This window comes from Chroicocephalus ridibundus, chromosome 16 (genome assembly GCF_963924245.1).
Source record: "Chroicocephalus ridibundus chromosome 16, bChrRid1.1, whole genome shotgun sequence".
Taxonomy (NCBI): domain Eukaryota; kingdom Metazoa; phylum Chordata; class Aves; order Charadriiformes; family Laridae; genus Chroicocephalus; species Chroicocephalus ridibundus.
This window is the reverse complement of record NC_086299.1, coordinates 6955284-6978051: the sequence shown is the minus strand read 5'-3', so window position 1 is coordinate 6978051 and position 22768 is coordinate 6955284. Positions and strand designations below refer to the sequence as shown.

Genomic DNA, 22768 nt, shown 5'->3' with positions numbered 1-22768 from the left:
CATCTTCCAAACTGAGAAGGCGTTCTTCTCAATGTTTTAAACCACTTCTTTTGAGGAGTCTTGTATTTTAGAACATACCATTTTACAACTAAGGTTTTCAGGGTAACTAGTATTTAATTGAACTCTGTTTTTGCACTATTGCCAGTTTACTGCAAGAAAACAAACAATTGCACTTTTTTTACAAATAAAGCCCTGTTCTCAGATGTATAAGAGGGCCACTACTGCTTCATGGTTTTCAGAGCAGGTTTTCCCATTTTTCCACTGCAGCACTTTCTTCTTCCACTACTCCGCTGCACAGCTGTATTCAAAACCTGCAGGCAGTTCCACTGCCTCAAGCTTTTGATGATCTTCATCTGGTTTTGGCTTTAAGTTCAAATCCAATTTTCTAATGAATCCTGGAAATCCTTGGGGATCCATCAGTTGGTCAGGGTAAGTCTTCACACCCACTCGGCCAGTTCACAAAGAGCTTTTCACTAACGTTCAGCTGTGCCTTGGCTACCGAGGATTGCCAGTTCTGAATAAAGTCTTTAGAGGTCTTTATCAGATTGATTTAAGCCAGTTTTCCCACAGTACAACACGGGGCCGCGTGGGTCAGCACACAGAGCACCCCACAAATGAACCATCCCTCCCATCGCCTTCCCGTGCCATCCAAACACCCCACTTCTGCTCCAGACATGCACCTCCGAGGACAAGTCACCCCACACTTCTCAAGACCTTGCTAGATGTGAACCACAGAGCTTTTTAAAATTCTCTTTACTAAGTCTCCAGCTGTATCCAGGCTCAGCGTGCTGCCTCTTGGTCACCTTGACGCATCTGGCATTTGCTCTGTTAAAGTTACTTCCTTTGGAAACAAGATCTTTCTACGGACCTTTTTGACCTTTACCACTCAGTTAAACTTCATTCAAGCAGGCTTTTACATTTGTAAGTTTATTTAGGAGTCTGATGCTTTCTGCATGTTCTGTATAGGAAAAGGAAGTTGCAGCAACTTGCATTTCCCCGGAACACAATCTGACACTGATAGCATTTTTTAACTAATTATTCCTGGCTTTCTTTAGCTACCCTCTGACCCCAAAAAAGCCACGAGACAAAACTTTGTCAAGGCTGCATTCCCAGTTGTGGCTCTTACACATTCTTGGCTTCCTCATTGTTCTTTGGTTTCCCTTTGCCCACTTTTATAGCTCAAGACAGTCACCCGCTTATCGCAAACATCCAGAGAAATCACTTCATCAAATACCCTGGGCTTCGGAGCGTTGCTTTTATTTTGGGGTGATGGATGCGGCTCTACAAGACAGCTTCATTATGTCTTGTAAAATAGTCGGCAGTTTCTACAATTTATTGTGACCTGACAAACTATTTTTTTTTATTTTTTTTTTTTTTTTTTAAGAACTGGAGAGAAGAGAATATCTGAATCACAACCACAAGTTTGTGGAAATGAAAGTTCTGGTTTTGTCTCAACTCACTGAGAGATGTATCTTTCCCTTCGCAATCAGAAAGAAACTGGACAGGCACAGGGATCTTCTGCCAGATCTCGCCCTATTTTCTAGAAATAGGAGTATGGTAAGTGCACACACCGAAGTCACCGCTCAGAAGGACATGCGTGATGAGTTAGTGCTTCAAAACCGAGTCTTACTAAAGATTCCCACTACCTTTCATTTTCTTGACATCTGCACGTGCAAGACACCCACCACCAGCATCTCTGCGCCATTCCTGTACGCTTGGTGTTGTTCCCTGCTAGTTGCAGGGCAGCGGTGCAGCTGTCTCTGCCCAGATACACATTCCTGCCCTTCAGTCCCATGGAATCTGCAGTTGTCCAGAAGACAGAATGATTTGGAAACTGTGATACATGGCAATTCAAAGGCAGTGTTGTGTGTAGCTCAGACAAGGCAGAAGTAAAAAAATCGAAGCGACTAGCTTGTCCTAAAGCAACGTTCAAAGTGAAGATTCTCCTTTGAGAATTTCACCTTCAGGTGCTCTTAAAGCACAGGGAGGCGAAGCAACCTGGTATTTGGTGGAAAGACACAGAAAGTCTTTTTTCCTGACTTGAATTCATCTCCCCAACTACTAAAAGAACTTTCTGACACACAGGCTATACCCTGCATCTTATAAAGCATGAGTTGAGCTATAAGTACATAAATTTACCTCCACTAACCACCATGAGGTAGAATGTACTGATATAACCCTTTTAAAAAAAAAAAAAAGTGAAAAGGCTTCAACAGGAAGCGTTTCTTTCGCCTTTGCAGCCAGCTGAGAAGCTGGGCTGAGGCACAGTTCGCAGTTAACTGGGAACCTGGTTATACGCCTTAGGGCTTTGGGGCGGTTATTAGGGCTCAGCCCTACCTCCGCACACCCCAGACGCAGTCCTTGCTTGCCTCCATGCCACCCTACTCTCCTGATTTTCTGCCAGATCAGCAAGACAACTTTTATCTGAGATAACACTTCATGGAAAAAGGACACGAGCAAGAGTTCTGCTCTCACTCTGTCCCACCCCCCTGATGTGCTCCAAGGCCAACTCGGGTTCAGCAGGGTGAGAGAAGCGTCTGGATTGCTCCTGAATAATTAGGACTCTATTTCACATCACCACTGCAGAGGACATACACGTGAGAAAGAAGAGACTTATATCCGTTTGTTTCTGATACCCAGCCAAGAGCATCTGAGCTTCCAGTACCATATTCACTTTAAGGCCACAGATATAATCACAACAGAATAATATTCTCCGACTCCAAGTGCCAGCTGCCAGCAGAACCAGCCATCCTCACTATCCGCAAGAGGTCACTGCTGTTCCAGGCAGTAATAGTTCTCCCCTCATCATTCTCCTGCTCTGACAAGAGCTTCTCCGCCGTTTCGTTCTCTCTGATGAAGGCAGATGGACCAGCAGATGGACCTTGGTCACCTTTTGCCATCCCTGCTTCGTGCCCACAGCTTAGACAGAAGTAGTTGCAAGTAACAACTTGGAAAAAAGTAGAGCCCGGTTTCATTGCACCCAGAAAAGAAAGCAGATGCTTACTGAAATAACCAGAAATATATATATTTTTTTTTTAAGAAGTCAGCCATTAAAGGCTCAGTTTGGACAAAAACCCTTTAATGTTTTAGTTTTCAAATCACCATGCAGTTCCTCTCAAGGAAGTCAGTACAACTGTTTGTGTACTCATCAGCGTCTCAGGGCTCAGCCTGGGAGCAATAAGGCACCCAACTCCCGCCCTTCTCAGAGGAACGCGAAATGAAACGCACGGCGTGGAGCCTTTCACTGACGCAGACCTGCACAGCTGGGCTGCTCCCATGGGAGACACTGTATGCACGAGAACATCTAGCCAAGAGTTAACATAAACCTAACTCTGGAATCCTAATGCAATTTAAAAAAAAAAAAAAAAAGAAAAAAGAAGCTAGCCAACAGCTTTACCAGCACCTGAGCTCTTCATTTCCAGGAGAACCAGACCATTTTTGTAAATCATCACCTGATCCTTGGGTCCACTGCATCAGCTGAGAGGAAGCCAGGGCAGCACGGTTAAGAGAAGGCTTCCGAGGGAGACGAAAATCCTCATGTTTGTCCTTTGTTACTTTTTCTAGCATGTGACAAAAAAAAATAAAAATCTACATTTCTAGCAATCCTTGTGCAGATTAAGGACCTAATCCTTGACTTTATTAACCCCATCTATTCCATTTTGGATACACACTAATGCAGACAGCTTCTGACATAGCATTAGTGAAAGACATCTCGGGCTGCTCGAGAAATTCCAAAATGATCACTGACAGCCTTCATCACAATTTCTCAGTAGCTGTCCCCTCCAGACAACAACTTCTTCAAATAGATTTAGAAGAATCAAGCAAGAGAAACCCACGAGGAAATACATTCCCTACACATCTACTAAGAACGCTAAGCAACAAGGAAGTCAGTTAAACAGGCGCAGACACCACAGCCAACCCTCACGCAGCTTTTCTTCTCAGAAAAAGAGCTTTCAGAGATTTGAAAGGTTTTATTTGGCAAACACTGGCATCAGGACAGCTCTGTAACGAGTACAGCAAGGTACTACCGAGTCAAGCAGGAGGAATCTGACACTCAGATGCGAAGAGTCATGCTGGAAGTTCAGCCCAGTGGGAGGCCATTTACATACAGGGAACAGACTTGCTGGAAGCAGAATTGCAACACACATAGAAGTACGTAGAGCCAATAAAGTAATTTGGAGCTATAAAGGATATGCACTGTTTTCCCTGACTCTCCTTGCATGGGAAACTACAAAGCAAAGTTCCATAGTTTTGTAATTAGTTAAGTTCATTCTAGGTTCTCTGGAATTAACAAATGCTATATGAATTCCTATTTTACTTTGATTATGCAAGACTAAATACTGTGACTTTCTCTGCTGCTGCTACTTCTAGATTAACACCCCCCATTCTCCTGCCTCCCATCCCCCTGTTGTTCAACAGCAAAACAGAATTACGCCCTCCGTGGCAGGCAGGTCTGCTTCGGTGTCTGAGCACTAGCTGGCATGTTAGATGTTACTCCAGCCCGACGCCTTGTGATTCTCAGGAGACTGAAATATGCAGTTGCCTTATCATCTTTAACCAGACCAACACGACAGGCAACTGTTCGAGTCACAAATTTTCAGCCGTTGGCAGGCTCGGCATTGGGATAGAAGAATGGCCCTGAGGCAAGGGAGACAGCGTAAAAACCTGCTGGATGGAGATGAGCCTGGGATTTATGCAGTGTTTCGTGTTCCACCTCCCGTGCACTGGGATCGCAGAGCGGAGTGTGTGAACGCGACTGCTGAAACGGGAGACACCCATCACTTACCAGCAGAGCACTCTGCTGGATCTGTTCAGCAAGCCCCATGGCTTTTCGTTTCGTCAAGGAGAGGTGCTTAGTCATAGAACGCAGTTTTCCATTAGCATCAAAAATGTGTAGTCAGGCTGCAGAGATGACACAAGGATTCAAGCCAGCAACTCTCCAAAAACAGCCATGAGCAATGCGAATTTTTCACAGGCAGAATGTAATTAGTTACACTGCTGGAATCAAGCCAGCACAATCAATGGATTAAAGCGTGCTCCAAGTGTTGTGATAGTTTTTCATTTCAAATTTAAATTAGGAGATTTATATGGGCTATTCCTTCGTGCCGTGGCTGCATGGAGAAAAATAAAGGTATTAATATAGTACATTCACAATGAAACAGAGTATGCCATGAACAAAAAAACCATTACATTTAAGACCTGGTCTTACAGTCACCCAGCTGAGACTGAAGTACGGAGAGGTGGCACTTTGGGAAAGGGCACTCGCAGAGAGTACAGCGAGGCACTCTTTATAGGGAATTTCATGGCAATCTTTCAATGATTTTTTTTTTTAGCTAGTCTCATTATCTATAATAAAAATGTATAGACTACATCTCTTCTACTTAGTAGTAAGAAAATAGGCCAAATAGTAGTATTTTTGGGGTGTAGCTTTTACTGTGAATTGAATTGGGCATATACACTGTACTTTGCAACAGAAAGGTCTGCCGACAGCCTGTAGTTTTAACACAGATGAGACAGGAATATAAAAGCTAATAATGAGACCCCTCAAGTAGGAAGAGTCATGAAGCATGTCAGCTTCCCTGGTTACTGAGCTAGGAGCCTCACTCAAGTTATTTCACACAAGTTATTTGAAATAGATGAAGTGCAAAGCAGCAAAGAGACAATTCTGCCAAAGGGAAAGGGTGCAACAGCCCCCAGGAGACCATTTCTTTCATTGACGCAAGGACACTCAACATTTACAGACCAGAATCCAAATATGACCTTGAAAAATGGGACGTAAAACACAATATCATACTTCTCACCCTCCTTCTTTGAAGGCAGACATAAGATGTTTGTGCTAAACCATTCACAGATTCCCTCCCCGTGCGCGGGTGCTGACTGCTCAGGTCCCAGCAGACCAGCGCACAGCCACCACCCTTCATCCAACTAAGGGGTCAGCTGTGGTCACCTTCCCAACACGGCACTCCAGAACACCACTTGGCATTCAACAACGCTGTTTGCATCATGCTTCTTTGCCAGGTAGCAAAGAGCACATTTAACAGAACTATTCGAAATACACATATTTACAGAAACGGGATGGTTAGCCACTGCCAGCCATACTGGTCTCAGCACTACTGCAGAGCTACGTTACAGGAAACGTGAAGAGCAGAACATACTCTTGTAACCTGGAATTCAAATTCACTGACTTTATTAACACAGGTGAAGTTGCTCAGCAATTACATGCAAAGCAAGGCAGGTCAAGCCCCACGCGTTTGTCACTCCGACCACATTCCAGCCATTGCTTCAGTTCCATTCAGCCAACACCCAGCTCAGACGCCAGCATGGAGCAGCGGCACTTTGGGAAGGGGCACTAGAAAGGGCATTTACATAGAATAGAAAGAGGCACTCTCTGCAGCAATCTTCACTGTGATCTTCCAATGATATCCTTTTTAGCCATTCCTATTGCCTATAACACCCCGTTTCTCCCCAAAAAGCCTGGAACTCATGGTCATCTTTGGCTCCATAAAGAAACAAAAAACATGAAAGTAAAAAGCCATAGAAAAGTAGTATTTTATCAGGAAATCTGATGTACTAGCTCAAAACATCTGTCTCATGACAATTACCCTGCAAAAGGCAGACGTGAAGTTTCAGAAGACTTGCAACAGAAGGATACCGTGCTCCCTCCTGGCCACCCATTACCTTCTGAGTGCAGAACTTTTCTAGACAGTTCATGAAGTTGCACAACTTCCTGTAATTGGTGCAATTATGTTCATGTCTGGATTAAAAAAAAAAAGGCACACAGAAGTGTTAGCAACCAAAGTCATAGCTAGCTTTTTAAAGAGGGGTGGAGTTCCCATGTCCCCGGATTTTGACACCCAGCTCATGCCAAGTCAGCAAGGGCCATAGAGAAAAGACAAAACCAACTTGGTTTGTTCAAAATTAGTGTAAGCTCTTATCCTCTGTGTGACTACTGGAAGTCTAAACAAGATTTAGGCACGGTCTTTCGTTCTTTCAAGATTGGGATGCTCTTACATTTCCTCCCTTAGAACAATCCCATAATGGATTTGTCCTTTCCATAAATCTTCCTTGCCTCCCTCTTATCCAGACAATGTAAGTAGCAATGCCTCATTGCCTAATTAAAATCTAACTAATTCTTCCCCAGAAAGACTAGCTAAGTTTTTGGGCACCTGAGTCGATGTATTTGCGATGCATACCTGCTCACCAGCACCCAGGAGAAATAGTGATGACAGGTGGGTTGCTCCCATGCTAGGTTCAAAGCCAAGTTAGCTTGTCATTAGCAGCCCGAGATTGATGTTTGGATGAATTCTTCCTAAAAGCAGATCCTTCTCCCAATTTCTAGTGTAGCCTTTTTGCAGCGTTACTAACAATAGCTGGTATTTTACCCTCCGGAAGATGCATGTGGGAAGGACAAAGAACAAGCAAAGCAACTTGCAGCATGTTTATCTTCTCTTTTCTTCATCTCATCTCTGATGCAGTGACCACATCATCAGGCATCCTGTGGCATTTCTCACGTTAGCGCTCCGCTCCAGCAGACACCTCAAGCTGCAGTGCACCACAGTACCCCTGGGCAGCATCCCAACCTGGATCCCCATCCACCTCTCAAGCCAGGGAGATGAGGCAGGCCCAACAATGTGTAGCACTTCTAGGGCAGTATACTTGCTGATTGCTTCCTTGACTATTGTTCACAACAACCAGCTAAGACACTGCCAAAGAAACACTCACAGCTGGCATCACGCAAGGAGGGAAGTTAGGGCAGGTTGTTCGAGCTCCTCCTCTCTTCTCATTCACAGAAGGCATGAGTCTGGGGACAAATAAAGAGTCAATGAAGCAACTGCAGCAGTACTGAAGCAGACAGCCTTCAAGGGAGAAGAGGCTTAAAACCATGAATTGACAGTTACCCTGTCCCTTACACCTAATCTTGTTTAAGGCCTCTAAGAATTACAAACATTAACGTGGTAAACCCAGCTTACTTGTCTGCAAATCCATATTTATCTCAATGAGTTCCCAAGTTTCACACAACACCATTCAGGCAAGACAGTGGAACAACAGAGTGTTTCCAGGGGCTTAATAGTTTAAGACACAAAACTGTTTAAACTCTTGGTGGGTTCACTTGACTGCACAGCTCTGCTCTTAGGCCACACAGACAGGAAGAGAGCTCACTGGGAACACAATCATCTGCAAAACAAATGAAAAGGAGACCAATACTTACTTGTACTAAAGCCATTTGACTTTGCTATTAAACATGTGGAACAGCCTAAGATACACAAGATACGGTGTTATCTAGCATTCTTGCAATCCTCAGTTCCTGGAAACACACGAACATGTGAGAAGACAACCTTCAGGGCAAAGCAATTCCTTAACTCTTGCATCACAGCCTCAAAAGCAGGTTATGACTCAAGGGCCTCTTGTGCAACACTCCAGTATAAAGGTAAAACATGCTGCATGACTAGAAGCTCACTGGCTTTCGTCAGCCTCTCATTTCTTTGGGTGATCCACTGGCAACACTATGTCTGTATACCCTGAGACATCTAAGCCTTCCATTCCCCCTCCTAATGCACCAGGTTAAAAATTCCCCAAGCCCAGGAATTTAGTTTGTGTTTGGATAGTAAGACAGAGAGCGCTAAGACTCTCCATTCTTTCTTGCTCTCACCCTGTTTTGCTCACAGTGAAACTACATTTCATCTTTCAATAAATTATCAGAAACCTGCCATCCTGTGGAGAAAGGCATGAGCACCAGCTGAAAGGCAAGAATTGGAAACACTTCAAACTGAAAAGCAGATGTTAAAACCCCAGACTCCTGGCTATCACCGGGCCTTCAGAATGGCCAGCATTTGGGAGCATATATTTTTTTCAAAAGACAGAGTAACCCAAGACAAACCTGTTGGGTTTACTTCAGGAGTCGTGAGATAGAGTTCAGTGGCTTCTGTTGTACAGGATGGCAGTGCGGGTGATGGGAAGAGCTCATGCCCTCTACGTGATATCGAAGGAGACTGACAAAGGTGAAATGAAGTGCTGTAACTGCACGTCAATCAAACCAGCACAGCAGAGAACAATAATACCTACCAGGCACTGTGATAACAGAACAAGGGCTCCATTCCCCCTCTCCCAGGAGCCAGCACCAATTAATTAAGAAATCACTTCTTGACTGTAACCTTTTCACCCTAAGGAAAAAGGCAAACAATTCCAAAACATCAAAATCGAGACTTGACAACAGTACCCACCCTCTTGCCCTGAAAACGTGTCCCACTCTGGAACTAGCTGTCTTGTTTAAACAATGACCTAATCATCCCTCCAACATTTCCCATCAGGATCAGAACAAACCAGACTATCTCAAAGGCAATTAACAGGTCAGGGACAAGCACAGCTATAGGAGAGCAAAACAATCTGGTACAGAAGAGGAAGACACTACTTCATCTTTCATCCTCCTCCGGGGACGTACGGGACTGCAGAATTGCTGTTTTGGGAACTGTAAAACTTTCCTTTGAGCCACTAAAAATTAAGCACAACAGGGCCAGGGAAAAGATGCTTTAGGGAACAACCTTGTATGTATGCAGCAGGAAAATGATCCTGCTTTTAATTTTTCAAATCATTTTAGCTCCCTTCTGCTGCTTGCTTCCCGTAAGAGTTCCTAGTGCTTTAGGAAAAGAGGAAAACAAGTCATCCAACTGAAACTATTTAACACTCTGGGAGACCATGGAGCAGCAAAACCACCCTCATAATTCAAGGCTCACAGGAAGGGCAGCCCTAAAAAGAAATATGTGCCCAACACCCAAAGTAGGAGAGAGGGAGTGCAGCAGTACATGGGTACTGCTCAGCTGGTCCAAACGAGCCTCAAGCCTTCAGCTGCAAGGGGCCAGCATCTTAGATGCTAATGTGTGTCTCAGTTGGATCTAATCCATTGAGTCCTGCTCCTGGTAGCCAAAGATCTCAATAAATCTAGACAATATCTATTAAATTAGTGCAGCTCATTATATTCTTTATGGTACAATCAATCTAAGATGTCAACTGAATGGGGACTGGCACAGTACAGCGTTATGGTAGAAGAATGCATTCCTACCCTTGAAGGGTTTATTCTGCACAAACATTAGCAACGGTGTTGCACGAGACAAGATATTAATTCTTTCTCCCAAATCACTGCACAGTCATCTTAGAAAAACATCATCTTTCCTTAACATGGACAAAAATCTTCCTGGTATTAAGTATAAATGAAGGCAGGGAGGTATGTAGGAGCATTCTTCTCCACCCTTCCTATTGATGTACCTGGAGAGAACATACAAGCTGCAGCTCAAAAGTTTTTAATTACATGAGTCTGGGACAATAGACATGACTATTTTTTTCCCCGCAAATAAGAAATGCACAAGCTTCCACAGATGTGAATGGGATTTCCCATCATGTGGAGCCCAAACAAGCTGGCAATCAGGCAAGGATCCTTCAAGTTTTACAAGTCCAGTTTGAAAACTACACAGCAAAAGCATCCTCTCTGCAGAGACCCGGAGTCGTTTAACTGATTATTCACTGCTGTGGCTGCAGGAAAAGCAAGCATTTGCAATACCACAGTAAGTTATCCTGCTCTTGAGTTTGCTCTTATTTCTAGATGGTCAGAAGCTATATATCTAGGGATGACTGACTTGGGAACAGCTTTGAAGCCTTACAAGGAAACCAAACAACTTACCTAGTTTAGAATTAGCAGGGACCTGTGCAAAGCTGCTGGCCAATAAGCTGAGCAACTTTTCCGTTTCAGCAACTTGTCTAACAGCAAATCTTTTCTCCTCCCTTTAGCTCAGATACCTGGCAAATTTACTGTGAGCGTGCATTTACACAAAGCATTCTGCTTTAGGGAACTGGCTACAAGGAATTAGCCTATAAAGGAATCACTACTAAAAACCAACAAGCTGGTGGGTGTGGAGGATGGAGATACTCTCCTGTTACGGAAATACTGAATTCCAAGAAAGGTAAGAAGTCCTGCCAGGTAAGATCTGCAGCAATCATTCCGTCATCAACAAAATATGTGATAGCATAAGCTTCATTTAATTGGGCACATTTACTTCAAGTTCATTCCCAGCATTGTGTCGTCCTGCTATTGTCAACAAGAGGAGTTTTAAGCTATGACTGACCTAGTCACAAGCCTTGAGCTACTACGTGAAACAAAGTTTTTGGTTTGAACTGATTTGAACAATTCCTGCTGGAAGCCTGATGCAAACATGCTCTGTCACTGGAGGCTTCAAGTACTTCCTGGTTTAAGGCAAAACAAAGCCGAATTTTCATCTGTGAAATTTGTGGGTGAAGCTCAGCAACAGGAGAAAGCTTGAATGAGAAAGATGAAATGACAGTTTTCTTCTGAAAACTTCAGAAAGTTCTTCTGAAACTTCAGAAAGATTTAGGATGGCAGAGACTCCTGGTTATCAGCTAGTTCGACTACCTGTTTTAAACAAGGCTAACTTCAAAACTCAGTCAGGATGCTCAATGTCTCTTATACAGGCTGTTTTAATCAACCCTGTCGATTTCTAAACCATAGAATTAGAAGTAATGTCTATCCAAGTCTATTATGCTTACTAGGATGAACTGGAATCCCAAAGAAAAAACATTTTAAAGCTTCTAAGGCATCTAAACTTACACCGAACCAATAGTGGTGGTTGCAGAACAAGAACAAGTCCTCTCCTTTTTCCCAAAGAAGGTGTCAGTCTTCCCTATTATGAACCTTCAGGTAGGAGAGGAAGTGTCCTGCTTCTCCAAATACAGTCAGTTTTCATGACTTATAACCTTACAGACAGGTTTCCCTCTTTGAGATAAGAATACATTTGATAAATTCTGACTTTGATTTGCTACAAGTCCTCTGATATGTGGATCTTGAGTTTTGGGTTAGTCTCTTCAAAAGTTTTCAAATTAGCGCTGTATTATCCCATGTCCTACTGCATCTCCTGCAATATGCCACCAAGTCACCCAGAAAATGGTTCTAGGCTATGACTCTTGGCAACGCTTATTAGTCATTGTTATCATCATACTTTTCCTGTCACTTTCTCCTCCAAACTCCCTATAGCATCCTAATACCCCAAATATAGGACACGTGCTGCTTAACAACTCCTGTTTGCCTTTTTTTATTTCTCATACAGCAGAAGCTTTCCTTATGAGATATAATGACATAGGAAAGATATTTACCAGTTTCTTACAGTCCTGTGGTAGGAGATCATCCAGCTGGCAGTGGTACCTGAAGTCCACCTAAGCTCCCAGGTGAGCCCAGCTTCCTGCTGCTAAGCCTGATATACTGCAAACAAGCCGAACGCGGGCTCCAGAGCGGCGCAGGTACCTGCTTCATAATTCACTCTCACTGCAAACTCAGACGGTTCCGGCTTTCTTGATATAGCTACGACTCCACCCCACGTAGTGCCACCGCTCCTGCAGGCCAGCCTCACAGCTCATAAGGAAATGGGACAATACCTTTGCAGTGAGTCACAGGCTGTTTAAAACAAAGCAGAACTAAGAGAAAAGAATAGACAGGACTAGCAATTCCTTTCCCTAAAACACAGAAAGACAGGCAAAAATCACACAAGATAAGTAAGTGACAGAATGACAGATAAGATTAAAGATAGCCTCCTAGTTTGAGATCGGTCAGCATTCCTACCTGTAGGACAGTCGCATTCCTAACCCCACTGGTTTCCAGCTAGTCACTTTGCTCAGGGGGACACAGCCATTTGGGTAACAGGCTGTTTTCATCTTATTGCAGGTGACAAGCAAAAAAGCAGCAGCAGTTTTGTAGCCCTGGATCACGTTGCAGATGGAAGCCAGATTTGCTCTCAGTAGCTTCTTTTCCGCAAACTTTCCTGCACGCTGAGAAGCACAAAAGCTCTCAGATATAACCGGGGAAATTCAAGGAGGAGTTCAGGTTATTACATTACTGAGATCTGCAGGAGTGCTGTCTGTCACTCAGTCACCTACTCCAAGACACAAAACTTCCCTAAAACACGGTACGGTTAAGGATACTATGAAGACAATCTACAGCAACCACCTCCTCCCATTCCTTAAAAGGCATCATATTTAAAATCCACCGCATCTCACCCGAGTGAATCTTCATTTGGGATCTGATCGGGCCTGGCTAATATCACTGGCTTCAGCAATATTAAATCCCCACATCAAAACTAGATAAAGCCATGGAATGAACACACACCTCACTTTCTGAATTTCTCCACATACTGTGCAGCGAGAAACACACCCAGAGTACAGCAGGCTCGTGCCGCCTTCTACAACAGTTAAGCAATTCATTCTTTGCCAGATTCAGTGCAACTTCTTCCTTTCTTTCAGATTTTATTTTTCCTTTTACATGAAGACAAGCCAAGAGCCCTCTGCATTCTAGCAAATTCTGTTCTTTCCCTTGTAATACCAACATCTAACAAAGCTTTCATTACCTTTCCCCCCCCACCTTCTCTCCCAAAGGAGATCAGAGATGTCCAGCAGCAAAAGCCCTTTAAAGTAGTCCAGTCTCTGGCTGGAAGAGCACCTAGCACTTGTGTTACCACGAAGGCACATGCACCGTCACATCTCACACATTGACCTTACTGCATATTATCTCTTCCCTTTACACAATTCCCTCCCCGTATCTTATCTAACTTAAATAAAACACACAGCCAGAGTGAACTTCATCACCCAAAAGTTTAAGCAGAAGCAAACGTGTCCTGTTAAGCCTGCTCCGCGGTCATTTGTCAAATACCATAACAATTGGTTCTCCCTCTTGCATCTTAGAGAAGGTCTTTACAGAGTTGTCACTTTGGAGCTTACACAAACAGCTCACAGTTCTACCAGCAGCCGAGGTAGCTACTACATCTACACAAGTGCCATTAATTTTTGGGGAGACATTCCACAGACATAAGTACTTCCCAGCAGCAAGTTGTGCAAACCAGTAAAGCATGGTGGACGGCCCCATCCAAGGCTGCAATGCTGCTGGAGCTCCTGGACGCAAGGCTAGCCCTTTTCCTAGCTGGCTCCACTCTGCAGCAGTCAGTTTAAGCTAAGAACACCAGGTTATTTAGGGATTCTGCTGATTCAGTATCTTGGGACAGGCCTGGGCAGGATCCTGCGCGCTGCAGGTTTCAGAGGAGTGTAAGCCACACGTAAGCACCCGTGACTCATTAACCAAGCAATGCAGAAGCATTAGCCATAGATGATAAACCCAGAGTCATAGCTGTCACTAGCCCAATGTATACTCTCACATGTCAGTCCGAAAAACAAAGTCCTGTGGGTTTATAGCCTAGACGGGCCTGAAAAAGACAAGTTTATCCAGCCCAAAAAGTTCCTGACCTGTCCCCCAGTTCAGTCTGCTGGGACAGAGAGGACACTGCAAGGCTGATTCATAGCAGAGATTTTACTGACTCTGATTCATAGCGGAGAATAAGCCAGTGCTGTCCTTTCTGGTTTATTAAGCTCAGGCTCCTCCTTTATCAGAACTTCGAGGGATCTTTATAGAGTCTCCTTCTGGACATGCCTGTCTTTTGTTCCAAGGTCAGACCCACCCATTTGTACATCTTTGCCTCAATGCAAGAAGCCAGGTGTCAAACAGGGTGTGCTGCCTGCACAGCTTCTCCCCTTGTCTGAGCTGCATTAGGGAAATTCACGTTTTGACGCCCACTACTGCTCAGTCCGCCACTCACCGCAATAGCCAGAGAACTGCAGAAGAGTCCCATGCACCAGTGGCTGACATTGCGACCATCCTCTACGCTGAGATGCTCACCATGCACCACCAAAATGTGCAGGGAGGTGTGAAGATCGGGATTATTATCAGCATGTTATCCGGCCTTCCCATCTGCCCAAGGAGATGGGATACACCTTGTGACACCGAAGGCTGGTGAAAGGGCAATAGGATGCCTCCAACACAATGAGGGAAGTTACTCCCAGGTGCTCCCCAGAAGCACGTCTTCCTCCCCACATTCCCCCTGCCCAAGGTTACCTGTACTGAAACAGTGCCAGACATCACTCCTGCCTTTAGCTTCACCTTGGCTTTCGAGGTGATTAAAGCCTCTGTTTAGCAAAACTTGACATGGGCTATATCTAGTTGCACAAGGGAAAAGACTGTCGTCCCTTGTAAGATGCATTTCGATTAATCATGAGCGCACTGCGATACCCTAGACAAGGTAAGAGTCTTGCATCTTAGCTGCCTCCCTTGTGAAGAGGTGTAGCAGTAGATCCACATCACAGGGGGAGAACATCTACAAGAAGGCTCGAGTGCAAAAGATTCAAACTCCATTTTCAGCAGTATACAATTTGTTTGCTCTAATTCCTCTTACCAAAGCCTTCTCTTGTCCACTGGGTGACGGATTCTTATTTCAGGGAGAAGGTCACTTCAGACAGGCTGGGCATAGTGTTTTGATGCCTGGTCACTGCTCCTTCAATGCATTCAAATGCAAACAGAAAAAAAAGTACATAGAACTGAAGGCTTGAATTAGAGTCCCGCAGTTGTATAAGCCCCTTCAGCTGAGACTCTCTTTGGAAACAAAACAATGGCTCATGTGTTATTAACTTCTCTCTGTTTGCATTAAGAGATGGTCTGTACCAGTTACTGGAAGATTACTGGTGTTCTACCTTCAAAACACAAGGAAACACAGACTTGCCTACAAAATGGACTAGCAAGTTTCATCATACGCTTGAAATGAGCTCTTAATCGTACAAGGAAGCCTGCTGAGAAGTCCTCTCCATCCAGCTATAGAGAACAGGCAGAAATAACTGTTTTTTATAAAAAGGAGGACTGACACCTTTTCAGCAAGAACACACTGATGTATTGTTTCTCATTTAACCATCTTCTTCCCAAGGCCATAGTATAATTGAGCACAAGGAAAAGATTTTTCAAAATCTGTACTAAAAATCCTCTAGATCCCGCACTCTTTGAGACAAGGAACGTGCACCAAGATGTTCTCTCCTCATTATTGGTACGAAATCCACTATTGTGTCACTTACATTACAAGCCTGTCCATCCTCCATGATACATAACAGCTTGAAACAGAGCAAAGTACTAGAGAACATGACGGGCAGCTAGCAGCAACACACAATTCCTAAGCTACTGTGTTCAGAGGAGCTTTTCCTTTTCTGCTCTGATCAAACTCTCCTCCTAAAGCTTATCCATAGTTCTGTCTGCCCAGATAGATGTTTTTGTCAGCCTTTTTAAGTGAGAAGAATGTTAAAAAGCCCCACAAAACTAGTTTTGGAGAATCCCAATCTGATGAAGCAACAAGCACCCCCAGGATTACTCCACCAAAATCAGCGGAGCTGCTCAAGCAGTGACTTTAGCCTCATGTTACTACTTTAACATCACTCATCCCTCAAATATTTCTTTTGCGCATCAGCTTTGTGAAGCTACTTAAAATAGGTCAGTTAACTTTCTCTTGGGGGACGAAGCACAGTGCGAGATGACAAGACAGAAACGTAGTCACCGGACCTGCCTGTACTCAGCATCCTTGGGCCAGGTGCAGAGGGCAGCAAGTGGGAGGGAAGAAAAAGGAGCCTCATTATTTAAGAATCCTTCGCCCCTCTTACTCTGTTTGGAATTTAGACTGAGTAGGTCATTTCGCAGAGCCCAGAGCCAACAGTTGCACGTGGCTTAGTTGGATTCGTTAGGCCTGAAGCAGAGTCTCAGATGCAACTCCACCCACAAGATCCATTCCTCTGTTAGACTACAAGTTCCTCAAAGAATAGAAGAGCTGCTGTCTGACCAGTGTGCCCACTGGAACTGTCAGTGTTGAAGGGTTAAGGCCCAATCTGAAACTCCTGCAGCTGTCTGCAAATGTAAACGCATGCGCAAGTGTAATTCCTTGCTGGAATGGTGCACCTTTAACATTACTGCATGCCAATGCCATCAGTGGTAGAAGCGAAGTAGTCACTAGAAGAGAATGGCATTCATCAGAACCAGATATTACATGTTTACTTTCAGGTCCTGCAAAATAACCCTTCTTATCTCTGGTCTACTAAACAAAACAAGAAAGCACCCCACAGCACTTAAAAATTATGAATCCAGTAACAACCAAACTCACCCTCACTAGGTGGAAACTCCAAAACACACTGGCATATGTACAGCTAAGAAAATACCAAACCAGACTGTACAGATGAGAGGTACGTTGCTTACAAATAAATACATTTTATACCAGAGATATAAGACCTAAGCATGGGTGGGCCTGTCTTCAAAATACAGACAAAAACTTCAAATCCATTCAGCCCACCTGCTCTGCAGAGATGCCCCTGAAAGGCAGCAGGGGAGGTAACACCAAGCCCTGGGCCCAGGCTGGTGTAGCCAGTTAGCTCCAATGGACTGGTACGTACGTACTTCTGATCTGAAATGACTCCCAGTGTCTTTTTCAATTCTTATCTGAGCTAGCCCTTCCACAAAGTAATGGAAAGGTGCCCTCCTATGTAATGTAGCGGTTATCTAGATAATAGATAGTCCCATGGACGGTTTGCACAGACACACGAAACCTCATGATAAGCAGGTGAGTGACGCTCAGGGCACCCAGATGCGGGTAAAGCCAAGCTTCACTTTGCCGGTGCTCAGGAGGACTGAATGGGAGCAGAGGGGAGCAAAGCCAAACACAGCGTAACAGAGCCTTCTTCCCCACGTGAGCATCAGGCGATACCAGCATCCGAGCTATATTATTTATCATTTCCATTACAAAATGAACGTGGAGGCAACGTGTTGAGCAGGGTAATGACACTGGGAATAGGATGGGGAGGGCAGTTTTGTGCTAAGTGTAGCAGGAGCAGGCGAGAGCTGCCAGCTCCTTGCAAAGAATTAAGCATTCAGCTTCCATGCTCCCCTATGTAAATGCTAGAGATGGCAATGAGCCACAGAGTGGATAATACCACACAAACTCATTTACCTTGTCTCCTGAACGTAGAAGTCAAACAACTAACTCACCAGAATCACTCACTGCTCACTGGGCTCGAGCTGCTGGCTAGCATCCTCAGCTTTCCCGGTCCAGCTGCAGCCCATTCACACAGTGTGAGCACACAGCTGCTTTTTTGGGTGCTATTACTTTCCAGGATCTCAAAAACTAGGCACTCACCAGTATCCCCAGCTCCAATGTGCATTTCTGTATGAAGAGCTTGAAGGCAGGGGGCTACAGAAGAGGAAAGACAAAGAAAAGAAGGGAAAGGAAACACCCCTTTCTCCATCAGGACAGACTAGCAAGGGCAGTTACTGTAACATTCTTCTACTGACTTTCCAGACCTCTGAAAGTTTACCTAGCTGCACATTTTTGCACAGACCACGACCACCTCCACAGCCCCGGTCGGACACAAGCAGGCTCTGCAGAAAAGCTGGCAGAGAGTGTAACACGGGCAGGGACACACAGCACATCTGCAGGGACAAGCACAAACGCAGCCTGCACTTACCTGAAGAGACAGAGAAGGTCAGGAAGGCTCCGGTTTAGGAGGCTGCTGGGGTCTCTCGAGGAGGTCTGGTCAGCAGAGCAGCTGTGAGTCGCAGGGGCAGATCCCCTCTGATCCACTGGGATCCCTGTGATCGCAGAGACAAAGGCAGGCTCAGGCCTGAACAAGCCCAGACAAGCCCAAATAAAGGCTCTTCCTGAGCCTGCCCGGTTAGGAGAGAAGCCGGCCCTCTGGATGTCACAGCTCGGGACCAGGCACGGTCCCCACGGCCCGCGGGCTGGTGGGAGAGGTCAGCACACAGCCGTTTGGGCCGGCACAGGACTGAGTTTCTTCAGTGCCGCATCCTCGATTTCAGGGAAGCTGGAATAACACCGAACGGGAGCACTTCGACCTCAGCACGCTCGTGCCAGGGCTGAATTTAATCTGTTTCACTGAGGGAATCCTGCGTTAAGGAAGAACGAGGGGTATCTCCAGGACTCTTCCTGGCAAAGGAATGTAACCCACAACTTCACAATCACATCAGAGGCTCCAGTAATTGGAAAAAGCGAACCGGCAACAGAGACATAATGCAGCAAGGCCACCAGAAACCCATCAGTGCAGGGGCCCAGGTTTAAAGGCCCACACAACCGGACCCATCCCTCGGGGTCTGAGGCTTTTTTCCTGACAGCCCACAAAGCTTAAGTCCACGCATCCCAAATATTCCCCCCCCCGCAATTTTGTTAGAGATAGTGGGGTTGTGGAGGGACACTAAGGCACCTCATTCATTCTCCAGAGAAGCACTTATTGTGTACACAGCTAATTAAAAAGGAGCCCCTCAGAGACAGAGCTGCAGCAGCCTCCTCACCACTCGCACAATGCGGATATTTTTCCTCTCCTTTGTATCAGTGAGTGTTCACATTTACTTTTCTTAATAAAGCTGCAGGGCCAGATTCCAATTTCAGCAGAGCACAGGCTCAGAGCAGCCGTACTGGATAACTCCACTATTACCTGCTTGAGAAAGTAAAGAATCTGGCCCATTAAATCCATCCCTGATAACAAGAAAAAGCCTGTGCAAAATGAAACAAAGTTTGCTGGTTTGGTTGTTGGGTTTTGGGTTGTTTGGGGTTTTTTTGTTGGTTTTTTTTTTTGTTCGTTTGTTTGGTTCTTCTTGGTGTTTTGGTTTGGTTTGTTTGGTTTTTTTTTTAAAAAAAAACAAAAACAAAAAACAGGCTTCTGTACAGACCACCCAATGCTACAGCATTTTTCAACCAACAGTTAAGAGCCCCTCTGAAGCTCCCAGTGCCCAGAAAGGTCAGGCTAACTTACCCCGAGGCTGTCCCCTGCTGCAGCAGCAAACGGCACTTCCCTCCTCTGCTTTCCTCCAGGTGCCCTTGTTTCCCTGCAGTGATGTGAAGATGCAGCTGGGGGAAGAAAAAGGGGTCAAGACATACAGCATGACGGGGTGAGTGGGATATCTGACAGCTCAAAGCATTATTTTTATTTTTTTTTTTTCAATGCATGTCCATAAAAATACTTTAAACTAGCCTTACGCACAGACTTCCCTGAGCTTGTACTACACAGGGATGAGCCCTTCACTCCTTTCCCCCGCATCTTCCACTCGGGAAGGATGCAGAGGAGACTCCCCCCAGAAAGGAGCACAGGGTGTCGATGAGCGCCCACCGCGACAGGCAGCAAAAAGGGCCAGTTCTGCATTTGCTGACACAATTCCTCAGGGCTCTCCATGCGGTTGAGGCCTCCACCTTACTCCAACTTCTAAAGTGACGGCTGAATAATAAAAAAATCCTACCAAATCCCACCAACTCCTGAACAGCCTTTCTTTTCCACATGAGACAGCAGAGAGCTCTTTGCAGCCCAGGAAATCCCATCGTTTTCCCACCCAGCACCATTCCCAACTCCCACCTCCTAATTCTAGTTCAGAGTTTGACGCAGAGGTTGGATGATTTGGTACAAATAAATATTTCAAGTCTCCAGACTTCTCCAGTCTCTGCACTTCAGTTTACACAGGAAGCAAATGTAAAAGCTACTGCATTAAAATACAAAAGGAAGTGTGCAAACCATGTTTAATCCAGATGGCAAATATTTTATCATCTCTGCTTTAAGTTAATAGTTTCTATGTTTTTCATAAGAAATAAGAAGAGATTACTTGCTGAGGTAGCCACAAATAGCAACCAGTTGTATCCCTAACTGAGGAAGTGCTACAAACACTGAGTTTTCACGAAATATTTTCATGCTGGAACTTGTATGCTTGCACACACGCATTCACCCTGGCGCATGCCAACAATGGACAAGAGCACACAAGCGTGGTGACTGTAGCCATTTTGACAACCCGCATTTGGGCTACCGAAATGAAGAGATGTGCCAAAGTGGCCCTCTGGCACCGAACTGAGAGAGTCTGTTACAGAGGAGGAGAAATGGCGTCAGTGACTCAGCTGTACTCTGCCCACACAGACCTGCATCAGAGAAGGCCCTTTAAACTGCGCGTTTCTACTGATGCTGGATTTATTCGTGGCTGCCTTGTTTTTCTCCCTGTATATTGCAGGGCTCTTAGATCGTGCTCTGGCCCTGAAGAGCAGAAAAAGCCAGAGTAAAACGAACACGTCCCACCAACATGGCATAAAAGGGAAGAATAACTTGAAAGATGAAAGGTGGCCTGAAGGAAGCAGGTTGCGTGGGGACAGCTTGGATGAATTTCTACGCTTGTGTGTGTGAAATGACTTCTTTTCCCTATTCGTTCTGGGCTTTGTGATCCCCCCACCCTCCCGCAGAGCAGCCGCACACCCTTGCGGTGTGCCTGACGGGGGATGCTCACCAGCACACCGCCCGCAGCACCAGGGGAGGCTCCCCAGGCGTGCACCGGTGGCAGTGCCAGCCTCCACCCTTATATCTACGCTGCACGTGGATTCCTTTGGGTTGGCCTTGTGGTACCCGCACAGGTTAGGGCACGCCGGGAAGCTCCCTTTAAAAGCAGGGTTTGAAGCCAAATGCTTGAGATTTACCAAGCACGGGCGGGTATTAATCTGACAGACCCCAAGCAGATTTAATGGCTGGAAATACACTCTTATTCACTGCTGGGCACGACCACCACAGGAACAAGTGGCTTTTTGTCATTTCCCAGACAATTGAGACACTTTACAGCTGAACAGAAAGACTAAGCTGCATGACCTTGTTAAGTGCGCACATTTGGAAGCCAGCAATCCAAGGCTTCCTACAGGCATGCTGGCACCATGACTGAACAGTTTTTTGAGGAAGGACTGGCATCCTGCCACACAAGGGGCAACGGCTGCCTATAACCTGCATGAGCTGTCGCCACTTCAAAACGGCGATGATCCCATCCAAGCAAAGTTCATTAAGGATGGGTCTCGCTGATGAAAGCTCTCCAGAGCACAGAAACAGCAACTAGAAGCTGAGCTGTAATTCCAGCTCAGCTTACTCTCTTGCTGAGCGTTTAGGGCTCTCCTGACACTTGGGGGCACTTGAACTGGTCTCACTGGTAGTGCCCTTACTGCCAAACCAAGCCGACGGACTGCAGGGTGGGACCCTTCCCAGAGGGAAATGCTGGATGGAGCGGCTCGTTCTTTGCAGCAGCAGAGGGGGGCAGAAGAGTCAGTGGGTAAATGCCAGGCGCAGAGGCTGAGCTTGAACTACGCAGAGAAACCGCGTTAAGGACTGAAAATCAGTAGCGAGGCAAACAGTGGATTATTTTATCTTTAAATCAAGGTGAATCACCTTTCTGACACGCAGCAATTTAGTAGATTAAATGAATGAATTACCACTGCTTACTGGTCAGATTACCTTAGTAGATCCTTCCTGTCCTCAGACTTTAGGGAACTATGATCTGAACGTGAATTTACTTTAACTTACATTTTACCTTCACAGTTATCCTTAATCATAGTATCATGCACTAGTTAAAAGCCCACATTGTGTACAGATCTTAGCAGTAGATTTTAATGCCAGATGAGAAAGAAATATGCATGCACAGGAAAATTACCTGCCCTCTTCACTGAGTGTCAGCTCGTTGATCTCCACCCTGTGGCCAAGACATCATGACACCAAGTTACCACTTCACCTGCCAAGGGTAAAAGAGTATTCTCAAATAATGCAAGGGAAAACAGCAGTCTCTGTACCCCCTTTAAGGTCCCAACCCCTCCCCATCTGTTCCCACCCTTTCCCCTCAGTGGTACCACTATGGAGGCAGATCCACAAACACTTAATGCAAACCGTCAGTCACAAGTCACCAATACGTGACTTCTTTCCCCTCAAAACACATCACTTTAACATATAGATGGCGAAATTCTTCGTAATTAGGAAAAAAAAAAAACCAGGGTTTCCCCAAAGTACCCATTTCCAGATGTCTTTTGCAAGGGCAGATAAGCAGAGGACTTTGTAGCTAATGAGCAGAGGATCCAGT

General features: G+C 45.2%; 1 long non-coding RNA gene across 4 annotated transcripts; it reads right to left on the bottom strand.

The window, feature by feature from the left end:
- Positions 1-3281: 3281 nt before the first annotated feature.
- Positions 3282-22404, bottom strand: LOC134524252 (uncharacterized). Of its 4 annotated transcripts, none has more exons than XR_010073523.1 (7): positions 22349-22404; positions 19666-19760; positions 18364-18487; positions 9064-9161; positions 8210-8305; positions 7194-7801; positions 3282-6754 (listed from the first exon to the last, which is right to left on the bottom strand). It is a non-coding gene; the product is annotated as an uncharacterized LOC134524252 (long non-coding RNA). The 4 variants fall into 4 exon arrangements; XR_010073522.1 differs by lacking the exon at positions 8210-8305 and adding an exon at positions 7971-8175; XR_010073525.1 differs by lacking the exons at positions 18364-18487; positions 19666-19760; positions 22349-22404 and adding an exon at positions 12157-12390.
- Positions 22405-22768: the final 364 nt, after the last annotated feature.